The sequence below is a fragment of the Malaclemys terrapin genome, chromosome 3, assembly GCF_027887155.1.
Source record: "Malaclemys terrapin pileata isolate rMalTer1 chromosome 3, rMalTer1.hap1, whole genome shotgun sequence".
Taxonomy (NCBI): domain Eukaryota; kingdom Metazoa; phylum Chordata; order Testudines; family Emydidae; genus Malaclemys; species Malaclemys terrapin.
In genome coordinates this window covers 9829385-9848357 of record NC_071507.1, presented here as the reverse complement: position 1 = coordinate 9848357, position 18973 = coordinate 9829385, and the positions used below count along the sequence as shown (strand labels likewise).

The window sequence follows — 18973 nt, the reverse complement described above, 5'->3', positions numbered from 1 at the left end:
CAATTTGAAGAAAAATATCCACTGGGCAAATGATCTGGCAGTTCTCAATGATAGGGCTCAGCATAAGGGTTTAGGAGGGGAGAAGAGGAGAGACAGAAATGAATAAAATATTTTATCCAAACTTAATTGCCTACTGAATGAATTCTTGATTTTTTTTCTTCGCGTTTCTTACTTTTTTTCATTTTCTCTCCTATCTCTCACATCAGACCTTTCTGTATTTTTCTTTTTCTTTCTTCATTTATTTTGCACCTTGTCTCATATCTTCCATCATGTTTTTCTTCCTGCTTAGCCAAATTCTACTACAGTATTTATTCCTCTCTCCCTCTCTCTCTCTCACACACACACACACACACACACACACAAACTCTGCCCCCACTGAAATTAGTGGCAAAACTCCCACTGACTTCAATAGTGTCATGATTTCACCCACAATCTCAGGTGACCATGAACCCAGCCCTCCACCCCACACATATGGAGAGAATCTCTCAGCCCCCAATTACAAAAACTTCTACCGTGCTAATATGCAGACACTCAAAAATGTTTTCCCTTTCCAGATGTTTCCTTGGGCACTCAGTTCAAGTGCCTGAAGTTCATGCTTGTACCCTGGACATATATATGGTGCCTAAAATATCACAGTGATGGACACCTTACAAATAAATATAATATAATATAACAGCTATATGCTCATTTCCTGATTTAGACAACATTAGGAAATAACCCACTTGTCAGAGACTAAACCAAGGGTGGGGGGTGACATTAATTGTCCCATGTTATACAATGTATTGTGACAAAGTTCCTCCTCTATCTTGGTGGGTCCTGCACTTATTGGCAGATTTTCTTGTCTCAGAGATTCACCATGTGGGTTGGGGAACAGCCCAGAGACCTTCCCCTCTGGAAGAACCCACAGTCCAGGTCAATTGGGAGGTTTGGGGGGAACCCGGGCCCGCCCTCTACTCCGGGTTCCAGCCCAGTGCCCTGTGGACTGCAGCTGTCTATAGTGCCTCCTGTAACAGCTGCATGACAGCTACAACTCCCTGGGCTACTTCCCCATGGCCTCCTCCAAACACCTTCCTTGTTTTCACCACAGGACCTTCCTCCTGGTGTCTGATAACGCTTGTGCTCCTCAGTCCTCCAGCAGCATACCCTCTCAGCTCCTTGCGCCTCTTGCTCCCAGCTCCTCACACTCACACCACAAACTGAAGTAAGCTTCTTTTAAAACCCAGGTGCCTTGATTAGCCTGCCTTAATTGATTCTAGCAGCTTCTTCTTAATTGGCTCCGGGTGTCCTAATTAGCCTGCCTGCCTTAACTGGTTCTAGCAGGTTCCTGATTACTCTAGTGCAGCCCCTGCTCTGGTCACTCAGGGAACAGAAAACTACTCATCCAGTCACCAGTATATTTGCCCTCTACCAGACTCCTGTACCCCATTGGTCTGGGTCTGTCACAGTACATACATACATTGGATTGTATCCCTCTCCCACAAACCGAACCCTTTATGTGCTACTTGTCTTTGCATATTGTAACCTCTTCAGGGCAGGGACCATGTCTTCATGTGTTTGTACAGAATGGGGTTCCAATCCTGGTTTGTGGCTCTGGGCACTACTGCAACATAAATATCAAATAAAATAATCATATGATTTAAATTCTTTACATGACATTTTACGGAACACAATAAATTACCTCTCCTTCTTAAGGACAAAAAATAACTCTGATGGAAAATTATATAAATAATCCATTAACAAAACTGCTGTATAAGAAAACCTTCTCAGCCAAAAACAATAGCTACTTAGCTTCAATTTTTGTTCATATGTACAGGTTGACAGAAGCAGCACGCAAGCGCCCAAGGGAAGCATTAGGCCTTTAAAAGAACATCAACAGCTTTAAAAAAAGATCACACAGCTGGCTCAAAATTTCTTACCTAACTATAGGAACATACAAGATCACTAGAAACACAGGAACTGCCAGACTGGATCAGACCTATGGTCCATCTAGCCCAGGAGCCTGTCTCTGACAATGGCTAGTACAGATACTTCAGAGGAAGGCAGATGCAGGGTAATCTTCCTTGCACATTAGGTCTCATCCTAATTTCTAATAGTTAAAGATTGGCTGAATCCATGAAGCACGACATTTCTTATCCCTACCAAAATATTTGTTATCATTAATTATGATAACTCTGGATAGTCTCAGTAGCCATACAAGTCTGCGACATCCTTTCCCCCCACTTCCCCGTTTCTATAGAGTTCACTGACTTATATGAGTGCATCACAGTGTCTGGACTGTAGAAATATTTCAATAAAATAAGAATACGACTTTACAGTGGCATTACTTTAGTACATTCGACTCCACCTAAGATGTGCATAAACTGTCTGACAAACAATCTGACAACCCACTAATGACTATTGTCGCAAACCGGAAAGACCGCTTTGTCAGCCCATTTTGCAGACCTCACTGTGGTTTTCTCCCTTGGTTAATGGTTCCCACAGTCCCTCCTTCTCCTTCCAAAACATCAGTTCCTGATCTTCCTCCCCACTCACTCTGCAACTTGTTTACCCTTCTTGCCTTGTATTACCCCCCCACCGCCCTCCCACACACACACACACACCTCTCAGCCTTCACCTTTTCCAATGAGGCTCTGATAACTAGATTTTGTGGTTGTTAAACAAAACATTCTTTTAGAGGAAAAGTATGGGCAGGAACAGCAGGGAGAATGTGAAAAAGAGTGTTTCCTCTGGTTTTAGGAATAGTTTTTCTTTTCCTTCTCTTTTTTTTTTTTCGTTTGTTTGTTTTACCCTGTTGGCTCCAAGTTTTAATGGCAGAAGAGAAGTTTGAGCACTCTTGACCTAGAAATGTGGTTAAGAATAAGATGATTTTTCTTATGAAAACCTTGTCCATCTGAAGAGCAAAAAGGCAGCATACACGCTGCCTCAATAAACTGTATTTGTTGCTCAGGAACAGAGGCCGACTTGTTCGAGGTAAAGAACTCCATTTCCAAAAGCCAGGGACCTCATGCACAACGGATTAGATAGACTGCAGGAGTCAATGGACCTGATTGAAAGAATAATAGAAGGATTCATAGGAAGAATAGATGCTGTAGAGCCATGGGTAACTGAGATGGAAAATTCAGCCCCAGGACAAAATTACTTAATTGCAATGCTTATTAAAGACAATAAGAGGTTATCCAGTACTGTCAGGGATATCAAGACTATACCTAGGGTAAAAAAATTCCACTATTATGCATCTGAGAGTAATGAACTGGACGATTTGGCAGAGGATGCAGTGGTCTCTAGCCAAGAAATCTTAGTAGCCAATTCTGCTCTCAGATACTTGCCGTCACTTTCATAGTGGGAGTAGTTGCCATGTATCAGATAACAGAATTGGGTCCTTAGCATAGAACTGGGGAGCGAGTCTCTTAGGGACAGATCCTGGCCTCAGTTACACCAGCATGGATCCAAAGTAACTACACTGATGCCAATGGAGTTACTCCAGATCCACACTAGTACAGGGAGTACAGTTTGGCCCAGAGTACTTCTGCAATCCTGGCAAAAGGATTACAAAGAGATAAAAAACTCATCAGACTTGGTTCTCCTCACACTTGAACTGGTTTTACACCAATGTAACTCCACTGATTACAAAGCGGGATACTCCTGATTTACACCTGTGTGAGTGAGTGAAGACCAAGCAACTTGTTTGAAATACCATCAGAGCTTTATGAAGGTGCCTCAGTCTTATTCCATTGTTCTGAAGGCTTCCAGAATTATCAATGAGTTGGCCTTCCAAAGCTAACAGGTATTTTCATGCCTGTCAAAGCAATGAAAGGACTTGCCTCCACCTAAAAAAACCCCAAAACTGAATCAGGAGACAGTTTTGTACCAAGCATGGCTTCTGGAGTGGGGAGAGAATTACTATTCTTTTAAATTGCCAGAGGGCATCATGACATTTACAAAGGGTCTGAAGCATGGGGAAGGAGCAGTTACTTCAGTACTTCAGCAGTTACTAGACAGATAAAATATATATTGAAGCACTTGGAACCATTTCTTTCATATTACTGTATTCAATGACATTTTGCCAATGCTATCGTATGGTTGAGATTAGGGCTGTCAAGCGACTAAAAAAATTAATCCCGATTAATTGCGAAATAATAGAATACCATTTTTTTCCAATATTTTTGGACGTTTTCACATTTTCAAATCTAATGATTTCAATTACAGAGAATACAAAGTGTACAGTGCTTACTTTCAATTTGTTTTATTACAAATATTTGCACTATTAAAAACAAAAGAAATAGTATTTTTCAATTAACATAATACAAGTTCTGTAGTGCAAGCTCTTTATCATGAAAGTTGAACTTACAAATGGAGAATTATGTAAAAAAAACCTGCATTCAAAAATTAAACAATGTAAAATTTTAGTGCCTGCAAGTCCACTCAGCCCTACTTCTTGTTCAGCCAGTCACTCAGAAAAATAAGTTTGTTTACATTTGCAGAAGATAATGCTGCCCACTTCTGGTTTACAATGTCACCTGAAAGTGAGAACAGGTGTTCTCATGGCACTGCTGTAGCCGGCGTCGCAAGATATTTATGTGCCAGATGCACTAAAGATTGAGATGCCCCTTCATGTTTCAACCACCATTCCAGGGGCCATGCGTCCATGCGGATGATGAGTTCTGCTCAATAACAATCCAAAACAGTGTGGACTGACGTATATTCATTTTCATTCTCTGAGTCAGATGCTACCAGCAGTAGGTTGGTTTTCTTTTTTGGTGGTTCAGATTCTGTAGTTTCCGCATTGGAGTGCTGTTCTTTTAAGACTTCTGAAAGCATGCTCCACATCGCATCCCTCTCAGATTTTGGAAGGCGCTTCAGATTCTTAAGCCTTGGGTTGAGTGCTGTAGCTATCTTTAGAAATCTCACATTGGTACCGTCTTTGCGTTTTGTCAAATTTGCAGTGAAAGCGTCCTTAAAATGAACAACATGCTCTGGGTCATCATCCGATACTGCTATAACATGAAATACCTGGCAGAAGATGGGTAAAACAGAGCAGGGGATATACAATTCTCCTCCAAGGAGTTCAATCACAAATTTATTAACGCAGTATTTTTTAATGAGCGTCATGGAATGCTAGCCGAAGCATGAAGGGGCATACGAATGTTTAGCATATCTGGCATGTAAATACCTTCCAATGCCAGCTACAAAAGTGCCATGCAAATGCCTGTTCTCACTTTCTGGAGACATTGTAAATAAGAAGAGGGCAGCATTATCTCCTGTAAATGTAAACAAACTTGTTTGCCTTAGTGATTGGCTGAACAAGAAGTAGGACTGAGTGGACTTGTAGGCACTGTAGTTTTACATTGTTTGTTTGAGTGCAATTATAGAACAAAATAAATCTACATTTGCAAATTGCACTTTCATGACAAAGAGATTGCACTACAGTACTTGTATTAGGTGAGTTGAAAAATACTAATTCTTTTATCACTTTTACAGTGCAAATATTTCTAATAAAAAATAACATACTTTGATTTCAATTACAACACAGAATACAATATCTATGAAAATGTAGAAAAATATCCAAAATATTTAGTAAATGTCAATTGGTATTCTATTGTTTAACAGTGTGATTAAAATGCGATTAATCGGGATTAATTTTTTAATTGCGAACAGCTTCTTTGAGTTAATGCGTGAGTTAACTGCGATTAATCAACAGCCCTAGTTGAGATATCTTTTTGCATCCCCTTCTGTTTGAAGAGCGGTTTTGGTGAACTTTTCATTTGAGAAATGTTTGCAGGATTTTTCTTGTTTTTTTTTTCCAATAAGCTTTATGTCATGTCTTCTCTCAGATCACTCGGATGTATGAAGGAAACAGACTGAGCTTGAATACCTTTAATATTACAGGCCAGTTTTTGAAGGAGCCTTAAGCCATTTTGCAGCCACAATTAACTGCGGATGCAGAATCTTAAACCTAGATGTCTAAGTGCCCAATTTGTGCATAAACTCAAGTACATACATATCGAAACAGTCGCACAATTAATTGCGCCAACAAAAAAAAAAAGGAGGCATGTTTTAAAACAAAAGTTAGGCTCTCTCTCTCCGTCTGTGCCTTCATCACAAGAAGTGAAGTTGGAATCCCTAATTTTGCCTTCTCCCCTCTGAAAACAGCCTGCCCTAATTTCTGCCTTCCTGTACAAAGCCTCGTAGGGCTAAATCCTGCCCTGACTTACACCCCACACAACCTCAAGGAAATCAGCTGGCGTTTGGGGCTTAATGAAGTCAGTGAGGTTGTTCTGGTGCCATGTGTAGTTATGTTTTTCATTATTTTATTCAGAAATGCCAACCCCACAGACTTCCCCCTTCCCCCTTTTGTCCTACCCTCCCCCATACAGGAATGAAAGGAAAACCCCTGATCTACAGAAAAATTCATCTCCAACTGGTTGAGCTCTCCAATTCTGCCACACCTCTATGGAAGGGCAGCCAATCAACACTGCTGCACATGCTAAATGGGATTACTGGTGCGTCTCCATCCCAAACCCCCTTCTTCTCTGTTATGTAAACAAAAGATTGGGGCTGTTCCTGGATTGTGCAGCCCTTAGATCCCAGAACTAGTTCTAATACAAACCCCCAGGCATCATGGTGCTATATCCCACACTCCACGTGGGTGGAGAACTTCTCTAGCCACTCCGTGGGCTCCATATATGACCAGCAAGAAAAAACACTTATTCCCTGGGCCAGTGGGACCTCAGACTCTTTCCCTGCCCTGAGCCCAGGAGGAGAAAGGCAGACATGGACTCCACACCAAGGAGAGGAATTCAAAGCCCACACACCACTCACAAGCATGTCAATGCTACCGCATGTAAATTTATGTACAGTTTTCTCTCCATTGGTATCTATTGGCAGGAATGGTTATCAGAACTGAATCTGAATGTTCTGTATTGAAGGAGACACTGGCCTACTGCATTTCCAAGAGGAAGAGCAGTACGGAAGAACACAAAGGAGTACCAAGGGAACTAACTCATGATGGTCTCTCCTGGATTTTAGTACTCTATGTTTTTAGCATGTTAGCTACCTGAAAAAACTGCTTCTCTCCCTATGCAACTCTGAGATTTGGCTGAAGTGTTCTGCTAGTAGGGTGACCAGACAGCAAATGTGAAAAATCGGGATGGGGTGGGGGGTAATGGGAACCTATATAAGAAAAAGACCCCAAAATCAGGACTGTTCCTATATAACTGGGACATCTGGTCACCCTATCCGCTAGAGACCCCTAGATTTGAATGCTCTGGGGGAAGAGCCAGGGAATTTTTGGCAGAAGGCCCTTGAACCAAACTCTGCTCTCATTTTCTTGATGTAAATCTAGAAACTCTGGACTTCGCTTTCCCAAAGTCTGTTGACCTTCCGGATGTGGTGTAAAACTTATACCCAAATTCAGATGTGCCCGAACAGTGGTCTAAGTTTACACAATCAGAATAAATGGGTTGAATGTGGGTACAAGTGCTAAATACTGCCATCTGCACCCATCTGTGCAAAATGAGTAACTCACACCCAGAGAGAAAAAGAAGGGAGTTTAGCAAGAACAGCAACTTATAGCAGGGTGTAAAAAAAAAAATAAAGGCAGTCTCCCCTATCTTATCTTACATCGGCAGTTAGTTGTTTTAACCACAATAGATAAGTAACTTAGCCCAGCAATTATATCACTTTTGAATTCAGTCCTGAGTCTTCACTGGGAGATATCACTTACACGTCCCCTATCCCAAGAAAGAACCTGACTCCATCTGTCTACTCAGACTTTTGCTGTGAGGGTTGTCGGGGTGTGTTTATGTTAATCGATCATTTCCAAGGAAGAGTCTATTTTTGGTTGACGTAAGTTAATATTTTTGTGTTTAATTGTTTTAGCAAAGTGGACATGTGCCCTGAGGTGAATCACAGTGGGAGCATTTTAATAATTTAGAAACAAACAAAGCAACAGCGAGAACACATTGGGTCAGAGTGCAACAGTCCCCAAAATCACATTGCACAGTGTAGGGGTACACTGGACACCAAAAGGAGCTGAAGCCAGGAGGTAGATCACCCTCAACAGCGAATGCATTTTAATTTGATGGTTCAGTGTCAGAACCCACACGCTTCTAGAAGAAAAGGATAAATGGACACAAATCAGATGTTAGGAATGGCAATATACAAAAACCTGTAGGAGAACACTTCAACCTCCCTGGAACACAATAGCAGATTTAAAGGTAGCTATCCTGCAGCAAAAAAACTTCAAGACCAGACTCCAAAGAGAAACTGCTGAGCTCCAGTTCATTTGCAAATTTGACACCATCAGCTCAGGATTAAACAAAGACTGTGAATGGCTATCCAACTACAGAAGCAGTTTCTCCTCCCTTGGTGTTCACACCTCAACTGCTAGAAGAGGGCCTCATCCTCCCTGATTGAACTAACCTCGTTATCTCTAGCCTGACTCACTCTTGCTTGCATATTTATACCTGCCTCTGGAAATTTCCACTACATGCATCCGAAGAGCTTTCACCCATGAAACCTCATGCTCCAATACGTCTGTTAGTCTATAAGGTGCCACAGGACTCTTTGCTGCTTTTATAGATCCAGACTAACACAGCTACCCCTTTGATACATGCATAGCTCTGACACTACAAGTTGTTAGGTAACTATGCCTATTTACTGAAGATCAGTATTCGACACTGTGCTCAACAATTCACATCACTTTTACAATGACTAACCCCGACGACCACAAGTTACAGATAACGACGCACTAGATCCAGTTACACCACTGCCATGTCATCTGTTCATTTACCTTTTTTTAATTCTAACTTTTTGCAAGGAGCGTCTTCAAGCATGAGGGTTCAAGCAAGGTCCCATCCTTCTAGATGTTCACAGAGTCAGAGTTTAAGGCCAGGAGGAACCACCAGATCATGTAGGCTGACCTCCTGTATGTGACAGGTCACTAAATACCGCCCAGCCACCCGCACAATGAACCCCAAAACCAGAATTAGCTCAAGGGTATTACACCCCTGACTTTCTCCTCTAATATTTTCCAAGGCCCACCTCTTCAAATAATCCCACCCTCCAATCAGAAGCTTTAAATGCCTTTATAGTCTAAGGAACCACCTCAGTATCCATCAGATGCCAGAAGAGCCTCACGGAGTGATGCTGTTACACATTTATTAACTGCAGAAACATCAAAAATAAAATATATCTATTTCACACTCAATCGCAAATATTTCACCATTCTTTGCACTGAAATAAGTTCTATATTCAACTCGCATGTGGAGCATCATCCCCCTGCTTATGTACACTGATATGATCATGGACAGACATCAAAGGGGCCCACTTCAGCCACACGGATCAGCTTATGTGGAGGAGGCAATTCCACCACGTGACCTGGTATCACGTGACCTGCTGTTACACACAGTTTGGCGACACTTGACAGACTGGTGGTGGTGGTCTGAGTTTTTGGCCTACTCAGCCAGGAACCAGTCGTTGAAGCAGGACAGCATTGCTCGGAACTGCCTCTGACCGTTGTGCCCAGATGGCATACATCTCTTGGATGTTGGGAGCAAATATGGTAAAATCCTGGCTGCTGGTGGGGCACACCAGCAATATTCAAGGCTAGCAGCACAGGTGAGATTTTTCCCCTACGTGGAGATAAAATTAACCGTCAGGAATGGCAGGTGCTCACAAGTGCACAGAGGGGGGTTAATGCCCCTTTCCTGTACATTTGACACTTGAATGAGGCCTGGTGGTTGCTTCATGAAGTGGCTTGCTCAGGCCTGGGAATAAGATGGGTCTAGTAAGCCCAGGAAATGTTAGGATGCTATGGATTTGAGAATCAAAAAAGCGGAGGAGGCACCGACAGCCTAGACAATTTGGGGACATCTGTGGCACTTGCCCTCCGCCCCCATTCACCACTGTCAGGACCGGTTGCTTTTAGGAGATATTTTAAGGCTCAGTAAATTTGCAGCCACTTTGCCAAAAAAGCAAATGGTGTGTCCATGCTCATGGAGCTTTATGGTTCTCATTTCCAAACGGCCATTCTTTGCTCTGGACTAAGTTCCATTTTCTACTAACATGAACCACATGGCATAGCCGCATTGAGCTATATATTTTGAACTGGAGTCGTCTACAAACACAGTATACAAAAATGCTAAAAAGAAGCAAAAAAAGAAAAGACATCTACCTTTGTAAACCAACGATCACTTTGTAGAGGTTTCCATGGTGGAGAAATTGCTGCTCTCCCCTAAAAAGCAAAAAACAAAAGAGATGTTTTTTCAGAAACAAAGATACTACACATGAAAGTTCTCAAAGCTGTAAATTAAATATATAATAGAACATTGTGCCTATTTTAAAAACAGCAAATTCAAAGAACAATCATCGTATATACAAATTAAAAATCTAGTCTGCGCTTATCCTAACAAAATACAATAGATTATCCCAAAACGTTTCCCCCCCACTGGATGAGACTATGTGCAGTATTGCAGTTTACATCAAAACATTGTTGATTGGTGTTAATTTTACTTGGAAATTCCCTTATGCAGTGGTTATCAAAACAAAAACAAAATACGAGCCATGGCCTATGGGTGAATCTTTGACATGTTGTGTCAGTTTTTTCCAAAACATTTAGGCCAGACTGTAACCTTATAATGATGCTCAACAGTGCGTAGCTGTGCTGACCCAGAAGCAGGACAGGAATCATCTGATTTCAACTCCGAGGTTCACAATCCCTGCCTCCCCCTTGCTCTAGGGCAGGATATAAAGTGACTGTGCAGCACAAGCAAATACGCTAGAGGGGGATGGAACTAAGGCTCCATCCACTCCCACACCTGGCAGACCACTCCCCACCAGGGCCGGCTCCAGGCACCAGCCGAGCAAGCTGGTGCTTGGGGCGGCAGCTTGTAGGAGGCGGCATTCCACCCAATCCTAGAGCGGCACGGCCGCTTTTTCTTTTTCTTTTTTTCTTTTTCTTTTTTTTGTGGTGTTCCACTCCGGCCGTCCTGTAGGGGGCGGCGGCGCAGAGGATGGGAGCGCCCTGCAGGGCAGCCCGCGTCCTTCCCTCCCAGCTGACCGGAGCAGCGCAGAGTCCTCCCAGCAGGCGGCGGGGCCGCGTGGCAGCGCCCCACTGAAGCCCTGGCCACCTTTTCTCTCTTTCCCCCACACTCCCTCCCCGTCCCCCCGCTAGCCGGGGCACATCTGCAGCGCAGGGAGTCTCCCTGCACCCTGGCTCTGGCCGCACCGCAGGTTGGGTTTTTTTTGTTTTTTTTTTGCTTGGGGCGACCAAAAAGCCAGAGCCAGCCCTGCTCCCCACCCACTTGTGCAGGAAAGGAATTACCAGCCCATAGGAATGCAGCACAGGGCAATAAAGTGGTTCACTCCACCCCCTTACTCCCTCCTACGGAGAACAGCCAGGCTCCCAACTGAGCCTTCAGTAACTACCGATCACATTTTAATAGTTTCGCTATCTGCAGTATACCCCACGCAGTAGTTTCATTGCTTACTGAGTGAAACTGACCCCTTGAACTCTCTTGCGCAAAGTCAGGGTTTAAGCGGTGAGGAGGGATTTGCACAAATCTAGTGAATTTCACCCTATACGAATATTGTAAATTGCTTTTGTTTTGTTGTTAGTTTATAAAAAAAAAAAAGTCCAACAACAAATGCACCATACTGATTTGCACATCTAAATCATGCACACGCTGGAGAGCTCAAAATACAATGAACACTCATATGGGGGTAATTCCTGGAGTAAGAAGGCAGGGAAGGAATTAAAGGAATAGGTGTGGGAAGGGGAAAAAGGAAAATCTCTTTTCAAAAAACTGTCTGAATCTGGATTTAGATGAGACCATGATGTTATCAAAAGTATCTGAAGTGATCTAGGTAAATAACACATAGTTTAGAAACTGCTAAAATATTTATTTCCAGTCATGTTTAAACAGATTAATACAGTTCACTGTAATGACTCCCAATAAATCTGTATTAATAACTCCTAAATAATTGTACAAAGCCTACTTCTTCCTCTCTTTTAATTTAATCTTTTTCTACAAAGCAAAAAAAAATTAAATCACAAAAGTTATTGTATCCACTTGGCATGTCGTTGGGCCTAATTCTGAGCTGGGTCCTTTCAAAATCTTGAGGAAAAGAAAGTGATATAAAAAAGAAGACCTATGACTGTTTATCATTTATCCTATCCAGTTCTAATAACAATTTTTTACATTTTTTCACTATTATTACATTTTTAACTATTTAACACCAAAGTGGCCAGATCTGGGAGCGCATGATGACCAGAATCTCCTCGAAATTGCTCTAAAAATGAGGCTGCTGGCTAGTCTATATTTTGCAGGCAGTTGCGACTATTAGACATCTGCCCCCACATTTTTGTTCACTATACATCTTGCTGAAATGAATAACACTGCATTCTAAGCGAATATCACTCATTCAAAACTGCTTAACCATGCACAATAGTGTAGTGGCAGAGGACCCTGGTTACCTAGTTCAATACCCAGCCAGCAGAGAGCGCCGTAATGCCAAAGGTAAAAATAACGACACCCTAAGTGGCAGAGGTGACCACTCTCAGGAGATGGCCAGAGGCTATGTGACAGCAAGAGCAGCAGCGCGGCTGCGGAGGAAAGGCTGGGCAACCTAGGAGCTGTGACTGGCAGGCTGGGCAGAGACTTCCCCTCCACAGGAGTTCAACATGGAGGGATCCCAAGGAGACTCTTGCCTTTATACCCCAGGACTGGACTGCCCCTAGAGGCTGAATGAGGGACTGCTGGGTTGACTTTTTGTTGTAACCGTTAAAGCACTGAGCCTGGGGACATCTGCACCTTTTATTTCTGGCAGCTGAAGTAAAAGTAGCCTCTGCTACTCCAAGTGTTTATGGGAAGTAGGGGCTGGAACATCATGCCCCGACTGCAGGGGGCACTAAGATACAAACCATGCCTTCCCTCCACCAAGCTATGCAACCTTGAGGGAGAACCGCAGAGAGCAGCCAGCCACAGTCTCCAGCCATAGGGATAGGAGCAGCTCCAACTCTTTGCCTCAGCTTCGTTCCACACCTGCCTCTCCTACCTTCTGCCCTCCCTCTGTCCCCCTTAGCCCCTTCCCTTCGAGCTGATCCCTGCCTAACTAAACCCACCCTACCCCCAAAAAATCATGGAACTAATATGCCATTTGCTACCATCACATTGCTCACTCTGCTTGGGTGTTCTACCGCTTCCCCTGCCCTCAATCTGTGTGGTCTATTCAGACTGTAAGGGCCACGACTGTTTCTGTACAGCACCTAGCACAATGGGGCCCCATTCTTGGTTGGCTCTTGCACCACCATAATGCACACAATTAGTGATCATAACAACGCACAGCACCTAGCACACTGGAGTCCTGGTCTTTCACTAGGACTCTAGATATTACAATAATAATTACATAATCGTGGAGTGCCTACAGTGTTTGCCTCTGGGCTGATGGTACACAGACCACCATGCCAGGTATGCAAGGAGACCTGTACCACAGCACCTCACAGTCATACCCTGCACTCGTGTTGGTTACAATGATTTTAGGCTGTATTGTTAATAACAGTAAATCACTTGATTGAAGACTACACTGAATTCTCTCCAAGCTGCCAGAGGTGTACAGCAATTCCCACCAGAATTGAAACCATTCCAGAAATATAAACTGAGTCTGAGGGGACAACTGTTGAGGGGGCTGGTTGTTCTGTTTTCACTAAATATTGACAATGTGTTCTTCCAGTAAAAGAAAACAAAAGCTTGCTTTACTTAAAAAAAAATAGATCCAATTTCTCTGCTTATCCCAATGCACCTTTATATTGGTCTCACTACTGCACAATCACACACAGAAGACTAACCCAGTTTCTACAGTTGTTTCTAGGGACAAGTGAAATCAGCTCACAGCACAGAATAATTAACTCACTACTCAAAACATGCTGCTGTGGGGAAAACGATGCAAGACATAACAATAATATCTTAATATATAAACAGATCATTCCAACAGTTTGTAAAATACATGATGGATATTTTTATTCTACATCTACAGATTCTGGGCCAAATTCAACTCAGTTATACCAGTGTAAATCCAGGGTAAATCCATCCAAGTCACTTGCATTACTCCAGACTTAATGTATATAACAAAGCAGAATTTGTCCCAAAACTCCTATCATCAGTCATTTATAGCCTTTCTGGGGGGAAATTTCTAATGGGTCTGAAATTTCTTTGGGTCTGAAATTTCTAATGTTCCATTTCGGCCCATGACTGACATGTTGGGAAGTTTAATGAAAAAAATAATTCAGCTTCTGTTTCTTTGTATAAATAGAACTAAAGTCTATCTTTCACCAGCTTAGTATTTTTCAGAAGCTTGATTCTGCTCAGAAACTCCAATGGTCTTTTTAGTGAGATGGTAAACTCTTTGGGGCAAGGACTTTGAACCAGATTCAAGACTCAGTTGCACTCATGGAAATGCCGAGTGACCATGGATTTCAGTGACTGGAACAGCCCACAGCTGCTACTTCAAGTTTATCCTCACACCACCGTTGGTTGTAAAGTCGGTGCAGACGCGGACATGACCTAAGGGTACATCTACACTACAGCGGGGAGTCGATTTAAGATACGCAAATTCAGCTACGTGAATAGCGTAGCTGAATTCGACGTATTGCAGCCGACTTACCCCGTTGTGAGGACGGCGGCAAAATCGACTTCTGCCGCTTTTTGTCGGCGGCGCTTACTACCACCTCTGCTGGTGGAGTTAGAGCGCCGATTCGGGGATCGATTGTCGCGTCCCGACGGGACGCGATAAATCGATCCCCGAGAGGTCGATTTCTACCCGCCGATTCAGGCGGGTAGTATAGACCAGACCTAAGTAAGGTTCTCAATTCTCTCGTGCCATAAAGAAAAATAAAATATGGAGGGACAAATAAGTTGACCTTATATATCTTGCTACATACCAAGCTCTTCAAAGGTGGTCACTAACTATGTGTTCCTCATTTTCTAGGCGCCTGACTTGAGACCCTAGGATCTGCATTGCAGAAGTGTTGAGCACTCACAGCTTATAAGGGAACTCAATGGGAGCTGTGCTTTGAACACATATAGGGCTATAGACACCTAAATACGCTGTAAAATTGTGTGCCAGGCATCTCAGTTTAGGCATTCAGAAATAGTGGAAACTTTTGACCTTAATCTGTCTGTGCCCTCAGCTCCCCATCTGTAAAATGTGGAGTTGTGAAGTTAAATGAATTCATGTTTGTGAAGCACTCAGATACTAGAGTGCTATGGAAAAGCCTATGAGAAAATTCATGTTCTGTCTTCAGAGGAGGGCTTGAATACTGTGTACTAAAGAAGGCACCGGGCATAGGAATAGGGATAGGACATCAGGTCATACTGCCGGGTTCTTTTATTTTTGCCTGTATGATATGGGACATTGCCAGAGCTGATTTTTAGGGTTATATATGGGTATGTGATATCTGCAATCCTTATTAATGTCCTACAGCCATAGATGTTTAGCTTGTCTGTCCACATTATCCCAGAGAAACTCTGGAAAGAATGCCAGGCCAACTGGATTAGATTTGTAGCTTTGAAGACAGAGCACACATTGTGCCTCATTAAATACATTTCTCTCTCAATCTTACACAACACATAGCATTGCATAGCTGAAGTATGAGGGTTCCCATCCCTAGATAACCAATAGCCCATCTAAGGCTCTGGAAGCAAACAGCCAACCATCGCTAGCTGGAAATCATGACCAGACCCATTCAATTTAAGCCTCCTGACAGCAGCCTATGCATCTCAGCATCTCTGGAGCTTGAATTATGAAGGGCGGCTGACTTAGTGGGCCTTGCAAATGGATCCCATGGCACACTGCAGAACTAATCCCATGATTGCACAGCGTAGCACTGCGCACTGGGCCCAGGATTTGTGGAAAAGCAGGAGGGATTCTTCCGGAAATGGAAAGGCTGGACCCACAGTAGACAGGAAGAGGGGGAGAGAGGGTTACATCCTGGTCACTTAAAGCTACAAATCTAATCCAATTGGCCTGGCATTCTTTCCGGAGTTTCTCTGGGATAATGTGGACAGACAAACTAAACATCTATGGCTGTAGGACAGGGGTAGGCAACCTATGGCACACATGCCGAAGGCGGCACGTGAGCTGATTTTCAGTGGCACTCACACCGCCCAGGTCACCGGTCCGGGGGGCTCTGCATTTTAATTTAATTTTAAATGAAGCTTCTTAAACATTTTAAAAACACCTTATTTACTTTACATACAATAGTTTAGTTATATATTACAGACTTATAGAAAGAGACCTTCTAAAAACGTTAAAGCGTATGACTGGCACGCGAAACCTTAAATTAGAGTGAATAAATGAAGACTCGGCACACCACTTCGGAAAGGTTGCCGACCCCTGCTGTAGGACATTAATAAGGATTGCAGATATCGCATACCCATATATAACCCTAAAAATCAGCTCTGGCAATGTCCCATATTACACAGGCAAAAATAAAAGATCCATCAGGTCATACTGCCAGTCCATTCCCTATTCCTATACTTGGCTATATATACGGTCAATGTTCCCAAAATGGCCAAGACAATTTTCACCAGATTCACAGACTCTTCCTTTACAGTTTCTCTGTTAATGACTTTATGGACCCAAGATACGCTCTGTCTACTCACTGCTAGTTCTTTGATAAAGTGGTGCCAACTGGTACAAGCCCGTGGCCAGGAAATCTACCTCACCACAACAACATTAAGTCGCCATTCTGCTTCTTACCAACACTTATTCAAAGATAGACACTGCCAGATTTTGCTTTCAGGGGAGCTTACGGCTTTAACAAAGTTGAGCTCCTCACAGTTTTATATGCAGCTTTGGAGAAACTTCAGTTTCTTCCTGCAATGGAGGGTTACCAGGAACATTGGTCTGTCATCTGTGACACTTTCCACACACATATATCAATTACTTCCTCCCGTTCAAAGTCTTGCGCGACTTGAGTCATTTGGAATATTTCAAGTATTAACCCAGAGACTCAGCCATGTCCTCGCCCACACACAAAACCAAAAGGCCCCAGCACAAACCAGACTTATTAGGGCATTGGGCTGGCTACCACTGGTGGCATGAGCTCTGGTTGTCCTCCAAGAAGGTAAGCAAATTGTAGCATCTGACCCAGAAAGAGAAAGACATACACACTTGCGTAACGCCAGACACTTCTTTGCCTCCTGGCCTTCACATCCGAAGAAGTCAAAAACAGAGGGGCACTTAATAGTAGCCAAGTACACAATTTGGCCTGAACCACCTCTGTTACTGGTGATAATGCACCAGGGTTAGCTATTTGAGGATACCTTGTATAAGTTCCAGTTTGGAGTGGTAGGGCACAGCTAGGGGTGTGCAGTTGGAGGAGGTTTTATTTCTGTTTTGGAGCAGGTCAGCCCCTACTCAATGACAAAAATCTTTCCTGAATCCCCACTTCTGGCTTTCAAACAGCTCCCCAAACTCTCCAAGATCATCATCATAAGCAAGCTCCCCACAGATCAGGACACATTTGCTCAAAGTGGCGCCAGACCCTGCCAGAAAAACACATGCAAAACCAGCAGACATTTCTCCACTGCTACAATGATCAGCACCCCACACAACACACCTGCCAAGATCATGGGTCCTACACATGCCCATCACAACATGTGGAGTACTTTATCCAGAGCACTAAATGCCCCAACTATGTGGATGAAACCAGACAATTTCTACACTCTCGAATGAACTCACACAGGAAAACAATAAAAGACAAAAACGCTGCATCACCTGGGGGTGAACACTTTTCACAAAGCCATCACTCGATATCTGACCTATCAGTCCTCATCCCCAAAGGAAACCTGTGAAACACTTTCAACAGACAAGCCTGGGAGCTTAAATTCATAACTTAGCTAGACACTAAAAATCATGGACCGAACAGACACACTGGATTTATGGCTTATTACAACAATCTACAACAACCACTAACACGCTTCCCTCCTCCCCCCCCCTTTTTTTTTTCCTTTCTTTTTTTTTTTTTTGTCCTGTGACTGCAGATGTGTTAACGGACCACTCCACCTTGAACGGTCCCTTAGAATACGAGCTAACTACCTCTGCTAAACAATCTGTTCCACTTTATATTTAGCTGTGATGCTCAGAATACCTTTCCTAGACCTGAAGAAGAGCGCTGTGTAGCTCAAAAGCTTGTTTCTCTCACCAACAAAAGTTGGTCCAATAAAAGATATTACCTCACCCACCTTGTCTCTCTAATATCCTCAGACCAACACAGTTACAACAACACTGCAGACATTTTTGCTAAGTCATTTTTCAGGGTTGAACTGTGCTTTACTCAATCATCCAGAGTGCTGTGTTTTCACAGGCAGACATCAATTTCATATGCAGACATCAAATTCAGTTTGTTTCACTGTATTCCTTGTATGCAAAAATAAGGCACACCTTTTTAACAGTGAAGGTGAGTAACCATTGGAACAAACTGCCAAGGGAGGTGGTAAATTCTCTATCTCTTGATGTCTTCAAATAGAGACTGGATGCCTTTCCAGATAATCTGCTTAATCAATTAAGTTAATGGACTCAACACAGCTATAACTGGGTGAAATGTAATTGCCGGTGATATATAGGAGGTCAGATTAGATAACCTAATAATCCCTTCTAGCCCTAAAAAAAAATCTATGAATCTACGCAACCTTGCATCCCTGTATACAGGATCTGGATCAAGTAATATCACGGTCAGATATTTTCCCACTTACCTGAGTATCAGTCATATGACACAGTGTAGATGACAAATGACATGATGGTTGAAGTTACTCTGCATGACAGGTCCTTTTTTACATTTCCTTGTACAGACTGTAGCTTTCTACCTCGGCAGAACCAGTTTAAAGAGTGGCTATTCTAAACTGACATTAAAAAACTGAATGTTGTCTGCTTTTGCCAAAAGGAATACAGTGATAGAATCAATAGAAAACTC

General features: G+C 42.9%; 1 protein-coding gene across 5 annotated transcripts in view; it reads right to left on the bottom strand.

Annotated features, from left to right (window-relative positions):
* PLCB4 (phospholipase C beta 4) overlaps positions 1-18973 on the bottom strand; it is a 322471-nt gene that overhangs the window by 284475 nt on the left and 19023 nt on the right. For all 5 annotated transcript variants that reach the window (XM_054022802.1, XM_054022803.1, XM_054022801.1 and 2 more), the window contains exon 2: positions 10175-10234. The gene's annotated coding sequence lies outside the window, so the exon portion shown is untranslated. The remainder of the gene's footprint in view (positions 1-10174; positions 10235-18973) is intronic.